Source organism: Amblyomma americanum, chromosome 1, assembly GCF_052857255.1.
Source record: "Amblyomma americanum isolate KBUSLIRL-KWMA chromosome 1, ASM5285725v1, whole genome shotgun sequence".
In the NCBI taxonomy this organism is placed as follows: Eukaryota; Metazoa; Arthropoda; class Arachnida; order Ixodida; family Ixodidae; genus Amblyomma; species Amblyomma americanum.
The window spans coordinates 14,846,023-14,869,954 of record NC_135497.1 but is presented as its reverse complement, the minus strand read 5'-3'; the positions used below and the strand labels follow the sequence as shown (position 1 = coordinate 14,869,954).

The following is a 23,932-nucleotide window of genomic DNA, read 5'->3' as shown; positions in this document are numbered from 1 at the left end:
AGGCGCTGGATTAAATAGACCTTAATGATTTCGTTACTTTCATTTTCAGATTTTCTTATTTTATGTATATGTAAATTGTTCCTAACAGATTGTAAAACTACCAGTATTCTACATTTACGCTGTTATAACAATTAAATGTGTAACATCGCCAATTACGCATTAATGTGCAGATACAAGGTGTTAAGGAGAGATTTTCCTAGGGTACATCGCAAACAATGCTCACACATTGCCGGAGCATTAAGAAAAATGCTGCACGCAAACTAGGCCACTATTGCACTACCCTCCGAGTCAATTCCCTGAAGCATCTTACAGAAACTGGCGAACTGAACGTGCCCAATGTATCGATTTAATGCGTAGCCATGCATTTATTGAGAAATATTATAGAAGTTGCTGTTGCGACACACAATAGCACATTTATGACAACTGCCGAGTCGGCATAGCGTCAAGCGCCCTTTTATTTATATGTATTTTAGTCGGGAAGACACACACACACAATTCACAACAGGTTACTTTATTGCAATGCTTGTTTAGCATGCAACAACCCGCTCGACGAATCAAAGGGGTACATGGGAAATCCAACAAGCATATAAACTTATGTCCGAATTATGAAGAGTAGTATCCGATTTCAAACAGCACTTTGCCCAATGGGGTAAGGCATTATAAAAGTAACATTGATCATTTGCGACTTTTTCAATGCATGTACTGAAAAAACATCCTGAAAACACAGCGGCTAGAAGCCAAATTAAAGCCAAAATGGGCTACACAAGTGCACAATGCTGATGCGAGCAAAGCAGAAAGAACCATTTTACACAGGTGCACAATGCTGATACGAGCAAAGCATAAATAACCATTTTACGACAAAGCAGCTGGAGAAGAATACAGTTTGCTACACTGATCACAGTGGGAAAGCAATCAATGCGATAATACCTGCACCAGTTGTACTTTGAGCATGGACACATACACGAACAGAAATATTGGAGAAACCAGCAGACATAAGGAAATTACCTCAAGCAAAACGCTGAAAATTACATGACATGGTAAAATAATGTACAGAACAAATACGTCGTTAGCAACCTGCACTTAGCTATGACAGCTACAAACCAAGTTAACAAAAGGCATGGTTGGAATGAAAGCATGCCAGCGTTTATTGGTTTTGGGTACCTTTTGCAGGCTGTGATGGACAGCAAAAAGAAAATTTAACAGGAAAATATTTTACAGCTGTTTTGAACACACACCTATGTAATGTTACGCAGAAAAGGTAAAAATTTCCCTTGATCATCAATGTGCGGCATTGAAGTTGCGTAGAGTCCGTAACAAACGCACAGTCCACAACGAGTCAACACACAGCCTCTCGTACTAACGCCCTGCAGGTGTCTTTGCATTAAAAAAAAATGGTCACAACTGCAGCACTACTCTGAAGTCTAAGCTGACTGCAGAGCTATTCCAAGTTTGCGGCAGCACAGGTTTTGCTCGATGCCCCGTTTACCCGTTGTGCATGCTGCTGTCGAAGGTAAATCTTCAGTCTTGTTTTTACATATTTTTCGAGAAGCATCTTCTCTACCTTAGGCTTGTGCAAGTCGCAACATCCTACGTGCATTTTTACAGACTTCTGCAGGGCATTCAAAATGCTAGAAAATGGTTTCTTGAGCTTCATGACTTCATCCATTTCTGCAAAAGTTTTGAAGTTCTCTTCACATTCTATCAAAATACTCATTACAACCTGGCTTGGCTGAATGAGGTTTCCAGAATTCTTGACATATTCCTTCAGGTGAATAAGGCTGCTGTATTCGACAAAAGTACTGTCAATCAATACTTTTTCACAGCTCTTGCAGCTGTCTATAGAATTCATAATGGACTTGAGAAGAAAACCACCCACATAAGCTATGATGTCGCACTCCGCAGTCATCAGACCGATCACAAACAAGTTCTCCAACTCTTCAGACTGCTGGCTGGGGCCTTCTGCCAGCTTCTTCAGGCTTGGATCAAGGAGGTCAGCCAAATGATTACTGTCATCAATGTTGTAGCTAGAAGACTTAGGTGTATGTAGAAACTGGCTAACACAAATCGCCTTCAACGCGCATTTCACATCGTACGCACTTGGTACAGGTTTCCTGAGCCTCACTACTGAGAAAATATTTTCAAGGCAATCCTGGGTTAACCTACCAATGAGGAGGTACAAGTATACGCGCTTCGCCAGGAGCTCCTCCGACAGGCGCAGTACAACAGTTGTCGACACCAAGAGACCGGCTTGAGAAGGCTTCCAATGTGCATTCACTCCCATGTTCATTCGACTGAACGTGGCACATGCAAGCTCCAAGGTTGAAACTGCTTCCTTGTGTTTTGCGAGATCAAAATGGCTTAAAGCGACGATGAGGTGTCCTGATGACATCAAAGTGTACCACTTAGTCACAAGGTCAAAAAACCATGCAGTTGCTTCTGCTTCCGGCTTCAAGACTTTTTGCTTGATTAGATACCGAATGGCAGGAGGGGCTTCGCGGAACATTTGCACTGCGATGTTAACTTTCATTTTTGTGAAGTGTCCGTTGCTGACGTGAATGTCTGACAGTTTATTAGCAATTTTGAGGTCGTTGTTGCTATCATATTCGAGCACAGCCTTAACATGTTCAATGCTAACAGTTGTTCCTGGGATGCCATGCTCCTTTGCTGTCTCTACCGCCAGGGTAAAACTGCCTGCACGGAGAAGCTGACCACGAATATTTTTCAAAATGTGGGCAGGATCGGCCATGAAATATAGCTCTCTGCCATCCAAGTGGGGGTGTGCAACAGAGCAGACAGTTTTTGAGTGCCTGTGGCTAGTTCCGAGAACCGTCAAGGTCACGGGTCCTGGAGACAGACGTACCCGTGAAAGTGTTTTGACATGTTGTTTTTATGTGTTTTGCTTTTTCTTTCATAGGGGAGAGAGTTTGTGTAAGACGGTGGAAGTGTGGGGCGGTGCACGTAACCCAGGGAGCCAATTCGTATGCGTGCGAATTCTCGGAATGTTCTACGTTTTAAGAGAAAATCGCCCTTTTTACACTATGTACATTTAGGAGAGGGTTATGTACCTTAAGGAAGTTAGAGGGCGGGCCACACGGCTAATAACCAATCGTGTTAAGAGTTTGGCACGATTGGATGCTGATGAATGTGGGCCGGGCCCATGTGTCTTTAAAACTGGGTCCCGGAGCCCGGAAAAAGGGTTCTGGGCTAAGGGGATATGTAACGCATCTTCGGCTATGCCGGGTAGGGGCCTCCCCTAATGTTAACCAGTTCGATGTTGCTGTTGTGCTCACTGCTCAACGTTGTTGTATATATGTAAACTATTGTATATAAAGCTTCAAGTTATATCCCCTGCTAGGTATCAGTTGTTGCTGGGTATCGTCAACTGGAACTTCAGCTAGCCTTCAAGAGCCGTCTCCGACGGGGCATCCCCGGTGCAAAGGAAGGGAAAGGGAAGGAAGGAGTAGAAAAGAACCTAACTTTACTCACAATAAGTTGTTTCAGTTGCTGGAAAATTAATGTAATGAGGACCCCAATGGAAAACTTATTACCTGCTATTTTTTGCAATTAAACATTTAGGCCATGCGGTCTACATTTCCGAGTGATGCACCAAATGACTGACAGAAAGCGTATCTTGAGCCATTCTAATGTTTTATACGCGCGTCGAAATTACGAATTACCATAAACATATCGAGTTTGTTTTAAACAGAATGTGAACGAAATTGCGCCGTACATTACCATGAAATACACGTGAGTGCATAATTATGTGCTGGTTGAACGAAAAATATTTCATCCAAATCACTTGGTTGTTCGTGCCTAAACCACCATACGCGACCTTATCATTAAATAACCACAATGGGCCTTTATGGCCCGACTTGTTTGAGCTACGTTTGACAAGTTTCGCAGTGCACGACTTCGCTTTTATCTTTTGCAATCAAACCGGTCAATTACTTTTAATAACACGGTATAAAGAAGGATCAGTCATAAATTCCACCTCCGTGCGGAATTTCAGCACGAACAACACAGCGATTTATTTTTTTCGTAGATACAATAAATATACCCAATAAATATGCAGCACACTGCGTACACAGCCGATAGCCGAACGTAGCTGAACGATGCGTAAAACTGAACTGCGGGGCATTCCAAGATTGAAATGCGACTGCCAAGTTAGAACATGTTCTACAACCAGGCTTAATTATGAACATTTACGTTTCGTACCTTCTTAATTCGGGGTAATTGAACGCATAGCCTCCACTTGCGCGCACGCTCGGCTACGGGCGGCCGTCGCCGGCAGCTATCAGCTGATAGCTGCCTGGGACGGCCGTCCGCGCTCACAAAAAACACACAAGTATAGAGCCCTTCAAAAATGTAGAATGTGGCAATAAGTACGCGCGCAAATACATGGTGAAGCGAGGTATAATACTCACAGCGCAAACACGAGAAGCAGCAGTGGGCTCCCAGCCGTCCCTTTTCACTTGCACAAGCCAGCGCTTTCGTCGGTTCGGGCTAGCCGGGAAACGATACATTCGTGTGCCCTTCCTGCAGTGGTTCGTGCATTGCGGGACGCAACACCCGGGCATTTTCGGTGTTCACACAACTCTGAACGTGCTCACAGTGCTAGCATCATTAAAGACTTCCCGTCGAGAGCGAAAATCACAAACACTCTGCAGCAGCAAGACGACAGCCTTATGCGCACGGCGACGGCATGCCGACTGGGGACCAAAATGGCGCGGCAACGTCTGCTGGCAACACTGGTCAACGGCGGGCGGCGGCACGAGCCAGGTCAAAAGGCGACACCACCCTAAAAGAAGGCGGAGACGCACAACATGTAGGCTCTCTATAAAGGTGCCGTCGCTGCCGGACATGCCGCAGTCGCAGCAGTTGCATTGGTCGTGTGCGGTGTGTATTATACCCCTGTCACACGGCCAGTTTCAATCACCCTTCGAGATTTTCAATCGCCATCGAACTCGCCGCTGCTACACGGCAAATCTCAATGGCCATTGATATGGTTCTCGTGTCTTACGCCACGGATGTGTGGCGCCAGAATAGCTACTTTGGATTTTGCAAAAATAACAAAAAGATTTGATAAATGTATACTAAATGCTGAACTACACGCATACGCGAAAGTCGTTCAAAACCCTTTTAATTGCACGTACGCGACGGACATATGCAGACACTGCTGTAGCCACTCTAATACAAGACGAGCCAAAACCCAGCCAATCCAACTGCGTCGGAGCGCTGCTTCGTCATGCGAGTATGTTTTTGCAGGCTAGTTGGTACCTAAGCATTCTGGGTTTTTTGCGCAAAAGACACGACACAAAAGAAACGAGGTAGACAGGACAAGCGCTTACTAACAACTCAGGTGTTTATTGATGGAACATTTGCTTAAATACAGCAGCTGCTCTTATCAAACAAGAAGGGGGAAAGAAGAGCCTTCGCATACATATATATCAGATCAGCACAGATCCCGTCATCGTACGAGAGAACGCATGTGTCGAGCTCTAATTCAGCGCAAGATAACTGATTTCTTTTTTTGAGAGCACAATTGAAGGATTGCTGACACACGAGTTACCCGATTTTCCTATCTCATTAGCCTCAATTATCTCTCTTCCAAGTTGTGTCTTGCACCGGCGCAGTAATGACGCTTTTTCGAGCGCGGGAGTGCAGTTGCGGCTATTCCGAATATGGTCAATCATTTTGCTACCTGACTTGTTCTTGACATCTCTTGCGTGTTCCCTCAGCCTTTCATTAAGGCACCTGCCAGTTTGGCCAATGTACTGCTTACCACAGGCAAGTGGTATCGAGTACACAACGCTCTTTTTACAGGCCACGAATCGCTGCTGGTGCCGCTTCGAACAAGCGACGGCCGCATCCTCCGCATTCACTCTCTTGCAAATCCTGGAGAGTTTTTCAGGAGCGTTAAAAACCACTCTAACACCAGCCCTAGCACCGGTCTTCTTAATATTATGCGAAATTCCGTGAATGTACGAACACAATGAATGATTTCATTGTGTTCGTGGATTGTAACAAAGAATCTTTTTCTGCTAGTGTACATAAGCATCTAACGACGTTTTCAGAGTGCCTAGCACCATTAGAATTGACGCACGAGTTACCGGAAGCTAATTTCATCAGGTTTTTAGATATAGGGCTTCATTTTTCAAGTGAACACGTATGTTGGGCCTTTGAGCCCAGAGGCAACAAGCCCCTGCTTCCCTTCAGCTCGGCACACTCCAAAGCCGTAAAACGAGGCATTGTGAAATCGTGCCTTTCCAACGCTCTGAGCAAGTCCTGCCTGCATTTGGTAGGACGCAGCTTTGACATCCAGTTGCAGCGCCTTTCGAGCGCAGGCTGCCAGCCGGCCTTGCTGGCATCAACTGCCGAGAACCTGCTGAAGAAACAAGCCAGCATACCCGATCAAATTGACCGGACGAAATTGGCGGTTATTCCGTACATTCACGGAATTTCGCATAATATTAAGAAGACCGGTGCTAGGGCTGGTGTTAGAGTGGTTTTTAACGCTCCTGAAAAACTCTCCAGGATTTGCAAGAGAGTGAATGCGGAGGATGCGGCCGTCGCTTGTTCGAAGCGGCACCAGCAGCGATTCGTGGCCTGTAAAAAGAGCGTTGTGTACTAGATACCACTTGCCTGTGGTAAGCAGTAAATTGGCCAAGCTGGCAGGTGCCTTAATGAAAGGCTGAGGGAACACGCAAGAGATGTCAAGAACAAGTCAGGTAGCAAAATGATTGACCATATTCGGAATTGCCGCAACTGCACTCCCGCGCTCGAAAAAACGTCAGTACTGCGCCGGTGCAAGACACAACTTGGAAGAGAGATAATTGAGGCTAATGAGATAGGAAAATCGGGTAACTCGTGTGTCAGCAATCCTTCAATTGTACCCTCAAAAAAAGAAATCAGTTATCTTGCGCAGAATCAGAGCTCGACACATGCGTTCTCTCGTGCGATGATGGAATCTGTGCTGATCTGATATATATGTATGCGAAGGCTCTTCTTTCCCTCTTCTTGTTTGATAAGAGCAGCTGCTGTATTTAAGCAAATGTTCCATCAATAAACACCTGAGTTGTTAGTAAGCGCTTGTCCTGTCTACCTCGTTTCTTTTGTGTCGTGTCTTTTGCGCAAAAAACTCAGACTGCTTCGTCAGGCTTAAGACCTGGGAAATTGCCATGATATCTGAAAAACAAGAGCTATTTGTCTCTTGAAACCTTATGCGAGGGTAAGAATGGGCAAATCGAAGGCGAATACAACAGCTTAGAACACGATATTGCTTTGAGGGATTAGCGACGAAGCTGTTATCGCTGTGAAGCGGGCGGGCAGGGTGCCGCCATGTTGTCAACGTTAAGTACGCAAGCAACGCAAAGATTGCAACGCAAAATTAATGCGCTTAAAACAAGACTAATATAATTTTAAAATAATTTTACAGACTGCTTGCATTAAATTTTATGCGAATAATGTTTGTTCATGTTTTTGCACCGTGAATGTGTCGTGTACGAAAGTGCGCCTGGCGCCGCTCGAAGCAACGCTAGCAACATTGGGCAGCGCTCGAAGGCCCTCGAAATCTCGATGGAGTTCTGCGCTACTCCGTTGACTCGATAGGCTGTTGACTCGATCGCCATTGAAACTGCCCGTGTAGCAGCGCTCGATCGCCTTTGAGTCGATAGACTATCGGTTCGAGGGCCCTCGAAATGCCCGTGTGACAGGGGTATTATAGTATTTTGGTCGCATGTACGCTTTTTTTCTGCTGTTTTCTCCGTGCTGTTCCGTGTGAGAGGAGACCACAGCGACTAAATTAATGATGCTTAAGTCGAAGCATCAAGGCCGGGAAAAAACATGTTTCATGCCACTCTGTCGGAGTGGATACCGGTCGAATCCGGACAAAGCTTCCATGTTCGGTGTGCCCTCGGACCCAACACGGCTTCGGAGTGGGAGCGGCTGAACAGAAGACAGGACCGCAAGTTGACTCCAGCGTGTGTTGTCTGCGAAAAACATTTTGAAGACCGCTGCATAGAGAGAACTTTCAAAGTGACGGTGAACGGTGTCGTCAACGAGCTCGCCAGAGATAGACCGCGTCTCCTGCCCAATGCCTTGCCAACAGTATTCGACAACTACCCGAAATACCTTCTGCCTAAAAAGACATCGAAAAGAAAAGTGCGGAACTTGTGTGACCAACCTGCCGCTAAACGGCAAAAGCGCACTGCCGATTCAGGCGTCAGCGATGGAGCGTCAAGCACGCTCGACAATGTTTCCGACGAGCCGGCAGCAACAGAAGAGCCGAATGTGAACTCATGCCCTCAGCAACAGATGGGTTGTATTGCTACTGAAGATCAGCATCCGTTCAGTTCAGTTTGTATCCCTGCAACCTGGACCAAGTTATCCCAAGCACCTGCTGGCTCGGTAGCCTACGCACGTTATGGAGCGGAGAAAAACAACTTTGCCACTCTGTATATAGAAAGAATGGTGACATTTGGAAGCTTGATGCCTGAACGCAGTTCTGTGGTCGCTACAGTGTATTTTCTCGGAAAAGAACAAAGCAAGCACGTGCTTACAACAAGAGTTGAAGCTGAAGAACTAATTAGGCGCAGTGCATTGGAGGTTCTTTGTGGCGGATGTGGCCTGAAACCTGATTCAGCAAAGCACATATCATTCATGGGGAAGTATTTTGCAGAAAAGTGTCGCTTGACCGCTGAGTCTGAAGGGGAGAGCTGTGCTCAATGCAAATACCAGCGGAGACTTACTCAGAACAAGCTGCGCGTAAAGAGGAAGCAAGCATGCAGTCAGCCAAAAAAAAAATCAGCAACATTTCTCGTGCTCTGCAAAGAGCGAAGAGAAAATTGGCGGGTGCGCAGCAGCAAGTGGCTCTAATGAAGGCACAGAATGAGACGCTAAGTGAGTCTGCAGTAGAAGCTAAAATAAAGTCCCTCCCCCGAAAGCAGCAACTCGCTGTAAGGACTTGTTTTCATGCTGCTCGACGGAGGTCTGTAAAGGGCATGGCATATGACGACAACTTGATTATCGAATGCATCTTAATGAGAATGCGAAGCCCAAAATTGTATGAGCACCTGCGGAGAGAGAAGATATTTGTATTGCCCGGACGAACTTGCCTGCAGAAATACCTGCAGCAGTTTAAAGGTGGATTTGGACTAAATCCAAATATCTTCAGCGCATTAAAGGAGGAGACAAAGCACATGGATGCCTTTAGCTGTCGCGGCGGCCTGCTGATTGATGAAATCAAGCTTTTGGAGCACCTGACTGTGAAATCAACAGGTAAGTTATTATTATCTTACCTGTCATTATTATCTTCAACACTACATTCCTTTGAGCCTGCACTTTACCTATAAGGTCATCCCTGTTTATTTAGAAAGGATCGCACAACCAAATGCTGCTTTGATATTTATTCTGTTGTTTTCCCTTCAGGCAACTTAGACGGCTTCATAGACCTTGGGAAACACACGACAGGTGACCAAAAAGGTGTCCTGGCCGACCATAGCATGGTAGTGCTATTCCAACCTTTCACAGGTGAGGTTAATCATTGCACAATGTATTGTCAAAGTAACTCATTTTTAAATATTTTAATCCCCAGGAAACTGGACACAAGTCCTGGGTGTGTTTGCTTCACGAGGCAACGTGAAAGCGCCCACACTGGCGAAGGTAATCGTTGAGAGCACTGTTCTCGCAGAACAGGCAGGCCTCTATGTGGACACTATAACCTGTGACGGGGCCACCTGGAACAGAAGCATGTGGCGTATTTTCGGTAAGCAAATCGCTCCACACAAGTATAAGCACAAATCAGGTCGTCAGCTATGCGTTCCTATGATATGAATTTACTTGTGATTGAATGGTGCAGAGCGCGACTCCGAAGTACATTATGATGTGTGGGGTCACTTAAAGATTCTTATATATAATGACTACTAGAGGTGTACCCTTTGAATCGGTTGCTAATAAATAAGTGAAATGCATGCTTTGCTTTTAGAGTGATAGCTCTACTTCCTGACCTTTTCGTGCTGTTTCAGGGTGACCACATTCCCGCGTTGACCTTGAAGTAAATCCAAGGTCAAATTAGCACAGCCTGTCTAGCAAGAAGCCTCGTCCGGTGTGTTACGCTGTGGTAAAGTGATGCAAGACCACATGACATTTGACCTTTAACGGCGATTGTTAGTAATGTCAGATATGATAGGAGCGTGATGACGTCAGTTGAACGCATGGTATTTGCAAAACAGAGCTATCACTCGTAAACCGTCGTTTAACTGCGTACAACCACTGCTAAATTTTGGTGTAAATGATGACAGCACACTGCAATGCTTTCTCGACAGGCTCTTCTCACCGAATGAGGAACAGTGCGCAGCATCCAGTCGACCCTCGAAGACCACTTTATTTTGTATCAGATTTCCCTCACTTAATCAAAAATGTGAGGAATGGTTTTGTCAGCAAGGGCTACATGACACCCTCTGGACATGTCCACTGCGGCATAATTGACGTTGCATGGAAAGCGGATTGTGAGCATGTAACGCTCAAGGCAATGCCAAGCATTACGCTTGCACATGTCAAACCAAATTCGTTCGAAAAAATGAAGGTAGACCTTGCCTTCCAACTTTCGGGGATGAGGTAATTAGAGGAATTGTCCTCCATAAAGACAAAATAGAATCCGTATATCATAAAGTACATCCTACAGAGGACTTTTTGAAGCGTTTCAACAGGCTCATTGGTATAATGACGTCAAGGACAAATGCAAATCCACTAAGGCCTAAGAGTGGCAATTAAGTGTTCTTGGAAGAATTTTTGATATAGCTGGACAAATGGGAAGCGTGCACGAAGCCTGTTGGCGGTGGATTTCGTTCTGAAAACACAGCTGCAGGATTAAGGGTAACAACCAAAAGCACGCTCGACTTGCTGACTTATCTTAGCTCAAGTGAAGGCTTCAAGTACCTTCTCACAAGCCGTTTAAGCCAGGACAAGCTCGAAAACTTCTTTGGCATAATCAGGCAGTCGTCGGGCTGCAATGATCACCCGACCGTGTCACAGTTTTTAGTGACCGTAAATCTGATGGCATTTTATGACCTCGCCAAATCGCCAAGGGGAGGAAACTGTGCATCAGACGTGGCCAAAGCATTGCTGAGCCGAAACTCAGTGACGAATACACCCCCCAAAACTCTCTTGTCATCAATAGATGACCTGTTAGAGAAAGGAAAGGTTGATGAGGCTGAGGACATGATTGACTCGGTTGTAGCTCAAAGTGACCATTGCAGCTATGCAGAAAAGAAGAGCCACAGTGCTCTGACATATTACGTAGCTGGCTACGTTGCTAGAAAGACTCGCCAAGAATTATTGCCCTAGTTGCGCGGCTTCTCTATGTACAACACAAAACGAGGCAACCATGGATGTTAACCACTGGTACACGGCACATTTTGACAACGGCGGTCTTGTGTACCCAAGTGATGCTCTTTCAGAAGCAACAATGTGCATGGAAGACGCATTTACTACTTTCTTCAGTAAGCACTCTCTGCACGAAGAGAGCTTGACCGATTTTGGCAGTGAACTCCGCTCGATCACCTTGCCACAACTTGGTTGCCCAGAGCACGATCCAGCAACTAGGCTTTCAGTTGTGAAGATTTATGTTTTATTAAGGATTAGATTCTATGTTAAAGGGCTATATAAGGACAGAGAGGCACAAATGCAACGGCAAAAACTGCTGAAATTAAGACACTGCAACTAGGTAGCTAACATCAAGGACAGTATGTTTTCCCTTTATGAATATTGAGTGTCTTTTGCCTTGCCTTAATAGTGTGGTCAGAGCACAGGTTTAGCCATTTGTATAAACCATTCTTGTTACCGCCACTTCCCATGGCCATATTTTAAATTTCTTGAAGCATGAAAGAAGTGCAGTTTTTCCATATATTGTTGTGAGTATGGTGTAATTCCATGGCCGGGAGCCGTTAGTGTGTGCGGGTACTTTCTGATTTCGCATTGATGAGCAACTTGTTTAGATTTCTGTCAGAGCAGCCCTGTGGTGCCTCTTGTGTCCAGTTCTGAGTGCTATGCTTGCGTGTGCTTCGTTCCATGCCCTTTCGTTTTGTTTGATAATGAAATTGTAGAGGAGTCAAATCTTTATCAACCAGCCACAAATGGTTTCTTTTCACATAATCAACAATGATTCCGGTGTAATGCTCCATTTGATGAAAACTTTTAGTTAAATATTTCAAAATTTCGCTTGTTTTTGTTGCTATGTATTTTTTGCTCTGTTTTTACTGTATTCCAGGCTTGTAAATAAGAATCAATTGTACAATCACTGTTTTCTTTTGTTTCGTTACTAAGGGAAGTGCAAGCTCTGCATAAGTATTTATGTACGAAGCAAGGTGTGACTTGCAAATAAAACACAAATACTGAGTCCTATTCAACTGCTTGTGTTGATCGTCGCATGCGATCTTTGAGGACGGAGGTCATGGTGGGAAAGAACGATTGTGTTTTGCTTTTCTTTTACCTATATGCGACGCACCGGAATGTTAGATGTACTGCTCGCCATTGAGAATGGGGGCCACTACTCGGTCTTTCCACCTGCACAGAGCTGGCTGAGCGCTCACTCAGCATGAAGGTGTATACGATATCCTTCACTCGCGATCGCGATGAGTGATTGCAATCGACTGGGCCCTAGTCGAATAAAATCACGATCGGAAGTTTACATGTAGCAACAATGAGTCCGGACAATACTCTATTATTCAATGACAACAACGTTATGCGGCCGACGCATCAACTTTCGTTGCTTATTTCAAGTTGGGTACTTCGCGGAACATTAGCCAGTCAATAGGACTTCCGCTTAAGTCCTTCCGCGGTTCACCAAAAAGAATAAACGAATAAGAATTTAACAAACTGTACCTGGTGGTACGTGTCAAACGCTTCGCCGAGCGCTGATTCAGTCCAGGATTTTCTCGTGATAATGCCAGGCCGGTAATATTGTCTACAGCCAGTAGAGTGTTTATGCAAAAACTGCTCTCAAAGCCTTAGAGACAGGCTTTCGCAGTGAAAAGCACAGCGCACCAAAGCAAAACTTGCCGCACCTACGCTGACGCTGCAGCGGCAGCGAACGCGGCGTGGTGGCACCTTAGCCATTGGCAGCGCCACCACGCGGTGGCTGCGGGAAGGCATCGCCGCGGCGGCCACGCGAGCACGCGCCCTCGGCACACTAGCAAGGAGGTCCATATGCTCCCGCAGTACAGTGCTCTAGAATATGGGTAGTGGGTTCAGGGAGCGGCCAGCGGTGAGGCGACTTGTGTCGACGATACCAGATGGCGCCACCAGAGCATGGGCTGTATGAAATGCGGCGCGCCGCGCCTTGGATGCGCGCTGTGCATAGAATCGTCTTGAAATAAGCAAGGCTCTGTCTTTTAAAACAGGTCCTACAAATAGGTGAAGCTGTACACAGATATTGTCGGCGAATAAAGAAAATTAGATGTAGTAGTAGCCAACAGCCGATAGCGCGGTGGTGCGGACGAGCGGCCCCGTTAATGCTTCGCAACGCTGATCGTGCTCTTTTGCAGGTACGGCTCCCATATTTCAACGTTAGTGCATACTAGTATTATCGCCACCCATAGGAAAGGCTGAGTACAGGGAGAGGAGCAAACATTCTATCGATCATCGGGGTTATCCAGCGGCCAACTCGAAGCTGTCGGCAAACGTGGCCGAGTGTACTCCAGCTTGAGCCATCGGAAGTGTTTTAGTAGAGGGGCGGGGCAACAAGAAATTGGAATAAAAAAAAAAACGCTTCACTTAGAGACCGTTGTGTGTACAGCGTACTATATGTGAATGCGATAATTTTAAGTGTGGTATGCATGCCTCTGTTTTGTAAAAAGGAAAGGAACGCCGACCAAAGGTTGTTAAAAAAGACGTTCTGGCTTCCCTATGGAGGCCTTGATAACTCTGATCAAGGCTTCCGTAGGGAAGCCGAAAAGTCTTTTTTTCTAACAACCTTTGGTCGGCGTTCCTTTCCTTTTTACATGAATCTTCTACCTGACCGGACGAGTTTTCGTCGAACTTTAGATTTCATGCCCCTGTTTTAATTGTTGTTTTGATGCATGCATTTTTTTCATCAAAACGAAGGGTCAATTGCCGCCGATGTATAAACGCTGATGAATGCAAGACAAGATAAAATAACTTTTATAAAACAAAGCACTCCTTTATTGCAGCGCTCCAACTATGCACAGTGTGAGACATATTCTTGAATTTCTCAAAGGAATGCCGTGTTTTCTTGTTTGCACAGTACATTTAGCCGCGCGACTATGAGCACTTATTTGCCCATCTTAGCATGAAGCTTCTTTTTCCTGCGAGCTTCTCGCGACTCATTGATTGATTTAACATAAAAATGCAGCCTTGTCAAAACATAAAACTTGAGAATGCTGACTGTGAGCGCTTCTGAGTGCTGGCTGCACCCTACACCACATGAAATATGAGATTTTCCCAGCACCATAACATCTACTATGCTGTTACTGCGCAGCTTTTCCTGACTAAAAAAAGTTATGAAAAGGTTTTCCAGCCTTCTCACCATCAAAAAAAGCACACGAGACGGGTAGAGCAACCCTCCTTTGTCACAAATTGCAGTAAACTCACTGCAAACTCTCTGGCTCCACGCATTGATTTTCGCCCATTCTTAGCTTGCAGTACACAGTACCACTGTAATCAGGTATGCGATGGCAGCTCCAGTATTCTGAAGGAACATCCAGTTTAGAAAAATCGCCCGGCACCGATGCTTCGTCAACTTCACAAGGGTCTTGGTCGTTCGCCAACACGCTACTCTCAGTGTCAATGCCCGGACACCTCGATTCCTTGTTAACGTCGGAAGCATTACTTTGTGGTCTTTTCGCTTCATTAGGATATGTACTTGTGCTTTTCCTCTTTCTAGGTGGTCTCTGTAGCGGTGTTTTCTTTGACAGATAGCTCGGCAGCAAAGTTGGCACCGCATCGGGTAAAAGTTCCGGCTTTCCACGCGGGATGCGGACTTCTTTGCCGTCAATGATGTGTATAAAGTCCCTCACAATGCATGATGGCTCGAAATGTAGCTCACACACACAGCAGTTTTCGTCCAAAACCTTATCTTTCGATGAAGGTTGCGTTCCCACTGCTTCCGTCGGTTCTCATCCTTTGGCACAGCGAAGAGCGACGGCTGATCGCCTTTCGTCCACTGGTATCCCGTTTTGCACCCGGGAGCAAAACAATGCCGTTGATGTTGACGATTCGGCATGACCGTAGTCTTAACGCCGCGAACTCACAAAGAGGAAAAATGCACCGCACAAAAAGCAACAAACAGCTGCAGGCAGCTTGGCGGGACTGCTAGCCGCGCGCGCGGGCGCGCCGAGCCTACAGCCCACGCTACAACAGCGCCACCGCTTACATCCGGGACCTGTCGACACTCGCCGCCTCACTGCATCGCATGGAGCGTGCCGGCTCCTGAACCCACTACCCATATTCTAGAGCACTGTACCCGCAGGGAGCAGAGTTGCGCGAAGGTCCGCCATTTTGTTCCACGCTCTGCGGGAAAGCTGCTTCTCGTGTGGCAGGAGCCTCACGAGAAGGTTGTTTAGAGGCACCCCTCCTCGTCCCTGTGGGGCTTCACAATACCCCCTCAGTTGGACAACAAATCAGACAGCACTCAAGATGGGGAGCCCCTGTCCCCATCCTCGTCCAGGTGGGGCCTCTACAATACCCCCTCAGTCGGATAACAAGGAAGACAGTGCTCAAGATGGGAGCGGCTGTCCTCCTCCCGCTCATGTGTTGGGCATCAGCAGACACGGTTTGGAACAAAATACGTCAGCGTGATCACGGGATCACCGCTCCGCCAATAGTGCTACGAGCGGCGCGGGGAAAACAGTCGCGCAACTCTGCTCCCTGTGGGAGCATTTATAGGAACACTATTTGAGAGGAAAGCAGCAACAGAAGTGGGGCCGATTCCCGGGAGCAAGTTTTTCAACTGTCCTTTTCTAAACACGTTGGCCGCCTCTAAAAATGCGCCTAGGGAAGGATAACGTTCGCAGCGCTCCAAGCGGAAATGGCCTTTTTTTGCCTCAATTTTGATACACAGGCGGCATAGGCGTTCTTCACACTCTCTCTTGTAGTTCACTCCGGCACACGCGCATATTCTCCTCTTCTGTGATGAACCAACAGGCCAAAATTACCACCCTTCATCAGTTCGCTTCAAGTACTGTGGGCTGTTTTATATATGCCTTCTAGAACCCTTCTTCCTGCGCAAATTTGCTCGTCGTCGCTACTTGCAACGCAAGGCTACTGTCTTTTTCCATCCAGCAATCCTACACGCCACCTGCAATCGCCTTCCTGGTGGGCCCTGTCCCTCCGTCGCACGCCTCTGGAAGAAGCTTTGCCGCGTCCTTCGTGCGGAAGCCTGGAGACAAGTTTGTCTCTAAAGGGCCCTGTCACACTAGCCCGACACGCCGCCGACGCCGACCCGACAAAGACACCAAAGATCGGCCAACCCGGTCGGCAGACCTTGTCTGTGGCAGACCAAGCTGTCACACTAGGCCGACAACGACACCAACTCGTCCGACGACCAGATGTCTTCGTAGTGTGACATGCTTTGACGCCCGCGACGCCGACAAAACCGGTCTGCCGACCGTGTCGTCGCGAGATCGGTCGCCGAGCAAAAACATTCACGAGACACGAACACGATTTCGCTATAGTACTGTTTGTTGATGTTCATAACAAGCTTTGGGATAGATGAATGTCCAAAAAGGTATCATTACTGAGGATCGTTGGCCAATGCCAAGGTGCTGGTTGAAGTGATAACTACGATACAAGCAAATTTCATCCTATAGCCGCCTGCTGCTGCTGCTGCTGCTGCTGCTGCTGCTGCTGCTTCGTGCGGCTCGCCTGACGTCTGCTAGATCCGCTGCTGAAGCAGTCGCGGAAATCGAGCATAACTATTTTATTATGGGACAGGTTGGTGTGACTAGAGGAGTTCCTTTATTACTGCGCTGGCTAGTTCCAAAGCTCCCTGAGCTGCGGCATCGATGCGAAACCAGCTAGGCTTAGCGACGAGTACGGCAGCCGGGAAGCAGCGCAGTTCGTCGCCCTGGCGCTCCCGCAGGCGTCGTCGTTGCCGAAAGCGCGGCTGTTGCGCAGGCATGGTGTCGTTGCTCGAATATAGCATGCGGCCTTTCTGATAGCATGGCTGTTTCGTTTTTTTTTTTCTTGTGCGAACGTGAAGTAAACCGAGCCTGCTCGCCGGCAGGCCAGCATGGATCCCGTCCGCCGCCGTAATAAAAATCAGCTTAAGTTTTTGACGTAAGCAATAAACGCTGAGACTGAAAAATGTGACAAATGTATAATTTCTGAGGATCGTTGATCAACACCGAGTTGCTGGTAAAAGCAACAACTTTGATAAGAGGAAAATTTCTCTCCAGAATCGCCCCGCAAGCTGCCGCTGGCCCGCCGTTGTAGTCCGGCTCGCCTGTCGCCCGCAGCGGTCCGCTAGCTCCGCAGCCAAAGGTGTCGCGGAAATTGACCATAATTTTAGTTCATGGTGCGATTATACTGTTAACAGCCAAGCGATATTAAGAGATATAGCGCAGGCTACTTGCGAAGCGGCGTCCGCTGCGCCAGGCAGCAGCACAGTTCGTCGCCTGGCGGGACCGCGGGCGGTGCCGTTGCCGAAAGCTCGCTACTAGCGCATGCATGCTTTGTCGCTGCTCGTGTATAGCAGGCGGTCTTTCTGATAATATGGTTATTTCGTCTTTTCTGGTGCGAACTTCAACACCAAGCCAAGCAGTAATCAGACCGCTGCGGGTAGCAAAGCGTACACTTTGAGCTCGAGTGCTTGAGTCGAGCGGCGCAACGATGCTTGCTGCTCCGTGTGTCCCTGCTTGCAGTGGGGCTGCAATGCGCAAGCAGCGACCGGTGCATCACGCCGGCCGAGTTTTCGCTCATGGGTCGCCTGCTTTACTTCTGTCGCGAGTGTAACAGTGCGGAGTGCTTCTTATCAGCACCTCTGAAGGAGAAAAATTACTCTGTTCTCCATGGCGTCGTGGGTATGGCAGTAGCTTCGCATTCCAGAGGTTCCTAGTTCGAATCCGCGTGGCCGGAATTTTTTCTTTTTATTATTTTAGCCTTAAATAATCTCTCCCGTCCTGTTTACCCGCGAGCGACTAAATTTATTTGTCGAGCCATGCCTTTCTGACCCAGCAATAAGTGCCGCTCAGTACTGGGCTGCCCTCAACCTAGGTTCATAATCACGATTGTTAAAGAGTTTGTTTTACTATGGTGGGATTTATTTAAAAGAGTTAAAAATGAAGCGTCCCGGCCCATGAATTTCGCATAGCAGGAAATGACAAAAGAGTGAGAACGAGAAAGGGCCAAGTCGGCGGGAGGTCTCGCACGCTGTCTCGCTAGTGTGACATGGGAGTTGGCGGACCATCGGACCATCGGACCGACGCCGACAGTCGGCCGACTGTTTTAGTCGGCGCAGTGTGGTATAGAGCCAGACATCACGACGACATGGTTTTGGCAGACCAATTCGGCCGACTGTTGGCCTAGTGTGACAGGATCACTTGCTCCTTGCCTGTGCGCGTGTGGCTCCTCCCGGTCAACACAAACGTCTTTTTCAACAAGAACTTCGGTCTGCCTCTCTGGTCACAAAATTCTTATGGTGCGGCATCATCTCGAACCTTCAGGAGAAGAAAAAATGTGAGTCGGCTTCGGGCGTTCCTGTGACTTTTCTGGGGGATCCGGTTGTTCCGAGCACCGTCAAAGATGTGCTGAAGTTCGGTCCCAGGTTCCATGTGCATCCCAGGATGGACAAGACGGACCTCTTGGCCCTTGTTAGGAAGACAGCCACAAAAGCAGAGGCCCAGAGTCGGACAGGTGCACTTTAGAAGCCGTCGAAACCCTGCCTCGTAAGATGAAACGCTGACCAAACATTAGCACGGAAGAGGAAATTGTTGCATGTTTTCGGGACGCTGGCGTGAAGTTGATCTTATCAGACAAAGAGGGTGTTTTCGTTGGGGTTCCGACAGGAATTTACGATGAGAAGGCCACAAAGCCATGAGTGAGAACGTCCAGAAATCAGCTCTTAAAGCAGCCAAGGTGAAGAAAGAAGCCCTCAGGCTGTGTGGAAACGCCTCCCTTCCTGGGTTAGCCACATCCATAACAAAAGCAAGTGGATCTTGCCTGGAAATGTTCTTCATCGCGAAGACCCACAAGGACGGAATTCCCTTCCTTGTCATCATTTCAGAACGTGGAAATTGGCAACTGCCCTTGGGGAATTTTCTGCGAAGATTCTTGACCTTACTGAAGGTAGACGACCCTTATCTCGTGCGAAAGACCTCCGATGTTTCGGATTACCTCCGGGAACGATGTCCGTCATCAATCAGTGGTTTCTCAGTAGATGTCAAGGATTTATATTATTCCCTACCACATGACGACATTCTGAAACTAGTCAACGTAGGCATCGATGAGTACGGCACCGTTCGTTTGCAGAGTGCGTGTGGCACTAACGGGGAAATATTCCTGGATGTTTTAAAATGCTACCTGTGGTCGTCCTTGGGTGCCTCTGAAAGTGAAATTTACACCTAGAAAAAAGGAGTGTGCATTGGTTCTTGCTTAACCCCCGTGCTTAGCGACCTCGTTTTGGCATACCACTACAGGAACCTAGAAAGACAGCTTAGCGCTTTATGGACCACCCGAATCTTCCGATATGTTGACGATTACCTCATCCTGTTCCACTGTCAGCCAGGGCATCATACCACTGACCATGTGAACCTCATCTCAGACTGCTTTGAAACAACCATCTCTGGCTTGACCATGACAAGGGAACTCCCACAGACAGCCAGTTGAGATTCTTGGATCTAGTTTTGACCCACACCATGCATGCTGGAAGTACGCACCCCGCTCTAAAAAGTGTCCTCTACCTTTCGAGTCTGCGCACTCAAAGGTATTTAAACGCAGTATCGCCATAGCAGCAATGAGGGATGCACTCAAAAGGTCATGCCCTCATAAAGTAGGTGCCAGCTTTGCATCCCGAATCAGGAGGCTGGAATCGGCAGGTTTTCCCATGACCTTCCTCATGGATCTGGCAGAGGTGCTCCTGGCAGAATTCCGGAAAGGAAAATTTAAGCGCGACCATTCACAGGATGACAAAAAGAGTGCTGTCACAATTCCACACGTGCATTCCGTATCGCATCGGCTAAAGAAGGCTGGAAACCGCGCTGGCATCCGAGTTATGTTTCCAGCACCAAACAAGCTGGGTGCCCTTTGCCGAAAAGTGAACCAGAAAGAAAAGAAAAAGATGTCATGCGTCAAAAAACATGAAAACTGCTTTGTTGACTGCAAGAATGGAGTCGTTTATGAGACTCCGCTAACCTGTGGCCGCAAGTATAGTACGTCGGTCAGACAGGGCGTTGCCTCAGTGACCGGCTGCGTGAAGACGCAAATTCAATAAGGACTGGAGCGGGTAGCAATTTGCCATTGCACTGCAAGAGATGCAAAAGCTGTAAATCAAAGCTGCACGAAACGCGCATTTTATACGTAGGTACAAAGAGAAAGGAGCGAGAGAAATCTTCGAGGCATCCATCACCGACAAAAGGGGAGAGACCTGCGTCAGCACACCATCGATCACCCCTTCTCAAGAAGGAACGGTCGTATCTGAAATCTTGAGTTCGCTTTCCCTGATTAGTGTCCGGCCTTTTCTGGTTTACTTTTTGTTTTGCATCCTGCTAAATCACTTGTTGTTTTTCCTTCCTTCGGCGGTGTTTATTGCACGTGCTAATAAAACCGTTTTCAGTTGGTAGTGTCAGCGCTTGTGTTTGTCTTTCTTCTGTCGTCCATGCGTTTTTTGCGCTGCATATTTTCCTCTTCCGTGCGTAGGATATTGCGACTTAGTATTGACGGCAGTCCGGCGTGCAGAAAGAGAGCGAAAAGGGTTTCCCAACGAAACTCTTCATTAGGCTGACTTGCGCCCACAAACAACTGAATGCCTCGGCGGCGGCGTATCAACAAGCGTGCTCGTCGGTCATCGATCAGAATGCCGGCCGCTTTAGACCGTGCTCAATTTAAAGCTGATAACGAACTTTCGAGATAAAGCCTGCAAAGTAACTACGATATCCTGGAACGACGCAGAATCAGCTCCACCTGGATGCGATCAATCAAGATAAATCTGGTCGCGTCTTGCATCGCAAACAAAGCGATAAAGCGGCGTGCCGGCAGTTTTGAAGAATGAACAAACACTACAAAGATTCGCGGCAATATGTTCGTGCCGTGAGAAATTTTCCCGAGCCCCCACTTTTCTGTGGGAAACTATTTCCCGCACACTAATTAGTGCCGACTCTCGGCATGTCCTGGCGCCGCGTGTTTAGAGATTTCGCCAAGAAAAAGAGGAAGCGCAAACCTCCATCTACAACCACAAGCAAGTGACGGTCATGTTCATGCTGATAAGTGCAACATGCGGGTATTTGCGTGAATTAATCCATCAAGTGGAAGTCGTTCCTGCACGCAATGCGCGGCCAACGCCAGTCTTCGAAATGAACGAAACGCAATCTTCGGCGAATACGGTTAACATTAGTTGCGCTTGTCGAAGTACCTTGCGCTTTTAAAGTGTCTCCGTGACTCCTACGAGAAATGTGCAGAATGGTCACAGCAGCAGAATGCTGAGTTCTCAGTTCACACACAACAAAACTTGTTCTGTTCTTACACATTTCAATGCACAGGTAGCACAGGTTTCCGCTGAGCAAAACCCAGCTTGGTGCGTAATGGCTTCCAGTGAGAGGACAAATGAAATTTAGGCCTAGCAGGCACCATACGTTGCGCTAAGCTGACTTCGAGCCAAGCGCCTTCGGATGCTTCAGATCTCGAGTGAACTATACGTGCGTAGGTCAACTACACAGCCACAAAGCGCGCAAAACATCACCAAAAACTAGTGTTCACGTGAAAATGGACTGAACAACGAAGAAAAAATCCAATTCGTAGCACAGTCAACAAGCAACTAGATGTCATTCCGGTGTGCTAGCTTCCCGGCATGCATCGGGCGCCCGTGGTGGATGAAGTGAAGATCCGCCAGCTTTCCTTCTAGTGTACAGTAAGAAGCTCCATGGTGTCCACAGCAGTAAATAATAATAATAATAATTGGTTTTGGGTGGAAGGAAATGGCGCAGTATCTGTCTCATATATCGTTGGACACCTGAACCGCGCCGTAAGGGAAGGGATAAAGGAAGGAGTGAAAGAAGAAAGGAAGAAGAGGTGCCGTTGTGGAGGGCTCCGGAATAATTTCTACCACCTGGGGACCTTTAACGTGCATTGACATCGCACAGCACACGGGCGCCCTAGCGTTTTTCCTCCATAAAAACGCAGCTGCCGCGGTCGGGTTCGAACCACACCACAGCATTCCTCTATTTACGAAAACCTGCGACCGCGCCGTGCTGCCGTCGTAATGCGAGAACAGCTGTGGCACATAGTCGAAGTTGTCCGAGCGAGAGCTTAGTGCTCCTCAAGGAAAGAAAACAACCTACCTTACCAAATTCCCGAACTTCCACAATGCTCTGCTGAAGCATTTATCGCCAACGAAATGCTCGAAGCAAAGCCTAGCGAGTTGTGCGTGGAGCACGTAGCTGGCAGTCTGCGGGCAGTCTGCGGGCAAGGACATAGTTTTCGCCGCTCGCTGTACTTGACGGCACTCGGAACATGTTGCATCCCGTGGCAGTGAAGTTTCTGCAGTTCGAGGCAGCGCACAACACCCTTTTTCTAGCGATGTCAGCGTTATTATTAAGGAAAAAAAAGTCGAAACCGTACGTCTGCAAGCAATGCCTACACAAACGAAGCCACAGGATCGACCCGGAAATCCAATTCACGTGACGGAGCTTCGCCGTGACGTAATGTCCGCCGTAGTTTCGACCAAGACCTCTTGGCATGGAGGAAGGAAAACTCAGGAGCGGCCCTCGCTATATTCGAGCTGCACGCGAGAAAGTCTGCCGCAAGTCACGCAGTTTTGAAAGTACTATAGAGGGAGTCTTTGGCCGCCGGTAGTTGGGATGGTTGCGTCGTCAGCGTGGTTTTGAGACGTCCCCGACTTGGCAGTGGAGTGCCTGTTGCGCTTCACGCTGCAAGTTGCGTACAGTCGCGAGTGAAAAAAGAATAGCACTAGTGACGTGCCACAGGAGCGGCAGACAGCAAGGCCGGCGCTGCGGTTGCGAGTACGCCGATAACAAAAGTTTGAGATGCGCGATTTTCACAGGTCCGGTGACGTCATTGTGCTAATCTGTTTTACTCGCGGCTGTACACGACTTGTCGGTTTCTCAAGAGAGCATTTCATAGATTCATCTGCTTACACCAAGCGAAGCGTTCTGCGCAACGTTCACTTGCGCGCTTTCTTGGAGAAAAAAAGCTCCGTCAAAAGAAGTGGGCTGACACCGTGCACCCTTGACATCGTCGCATACAATGAGACTTACGAGGGGTGTAGTCTTTCGCTCTGGATGAGAGACACGCTTGACATCGAACTGAAGTGCAGATATGCATGTACAGAAGTGTGCCATTAAGCGGAGTATTCAGAGGGCCATTAGTACGCAATCTGTGTGCTGACTGCAGTACGGAACATCGTCAGGCAAATACGTGCATCGTACCTCGTATCATTTGCTCGCGGCGCCAGATATTGACTGGGCAAAGATAGATAGGAGCAGCGATTGAGGAGCGCATGTCCGATAGTAGAAGCTGGATAGAGAATGTTTATCGAAAGGTTTCATGAAGCTTACTGAGTTGAAAATTGTACATTTGTATTTTCCGGTCAGCAAACACAACGCCAGGAAACCAAGAGGGCGCTGGCGGAAAGCACCGGACATATAAGGAAGACCGGGCGACGGGCTTGCTCATCAGGTCGGTCATAGAGAAACATACTTACGTAAAGAGCGGACACTCAAGCCGTTTCGCGGCCTAGCAAAAAAGG

General features: G+C 47.6%; 1 pseudogene; it reads right to left on the bottom strand.

The window, feature by feature from the left end:
* Nucleotides 1–625: 625 nt before the first annotated feature.
* On the bottom strand, nucleotides 626–2,527 carry LOC144130744 (uncharacterized; annotated as a pseudogene).
* Nucleotides 2,528–23,932: the final 21,405 nt, after the last annotated feature.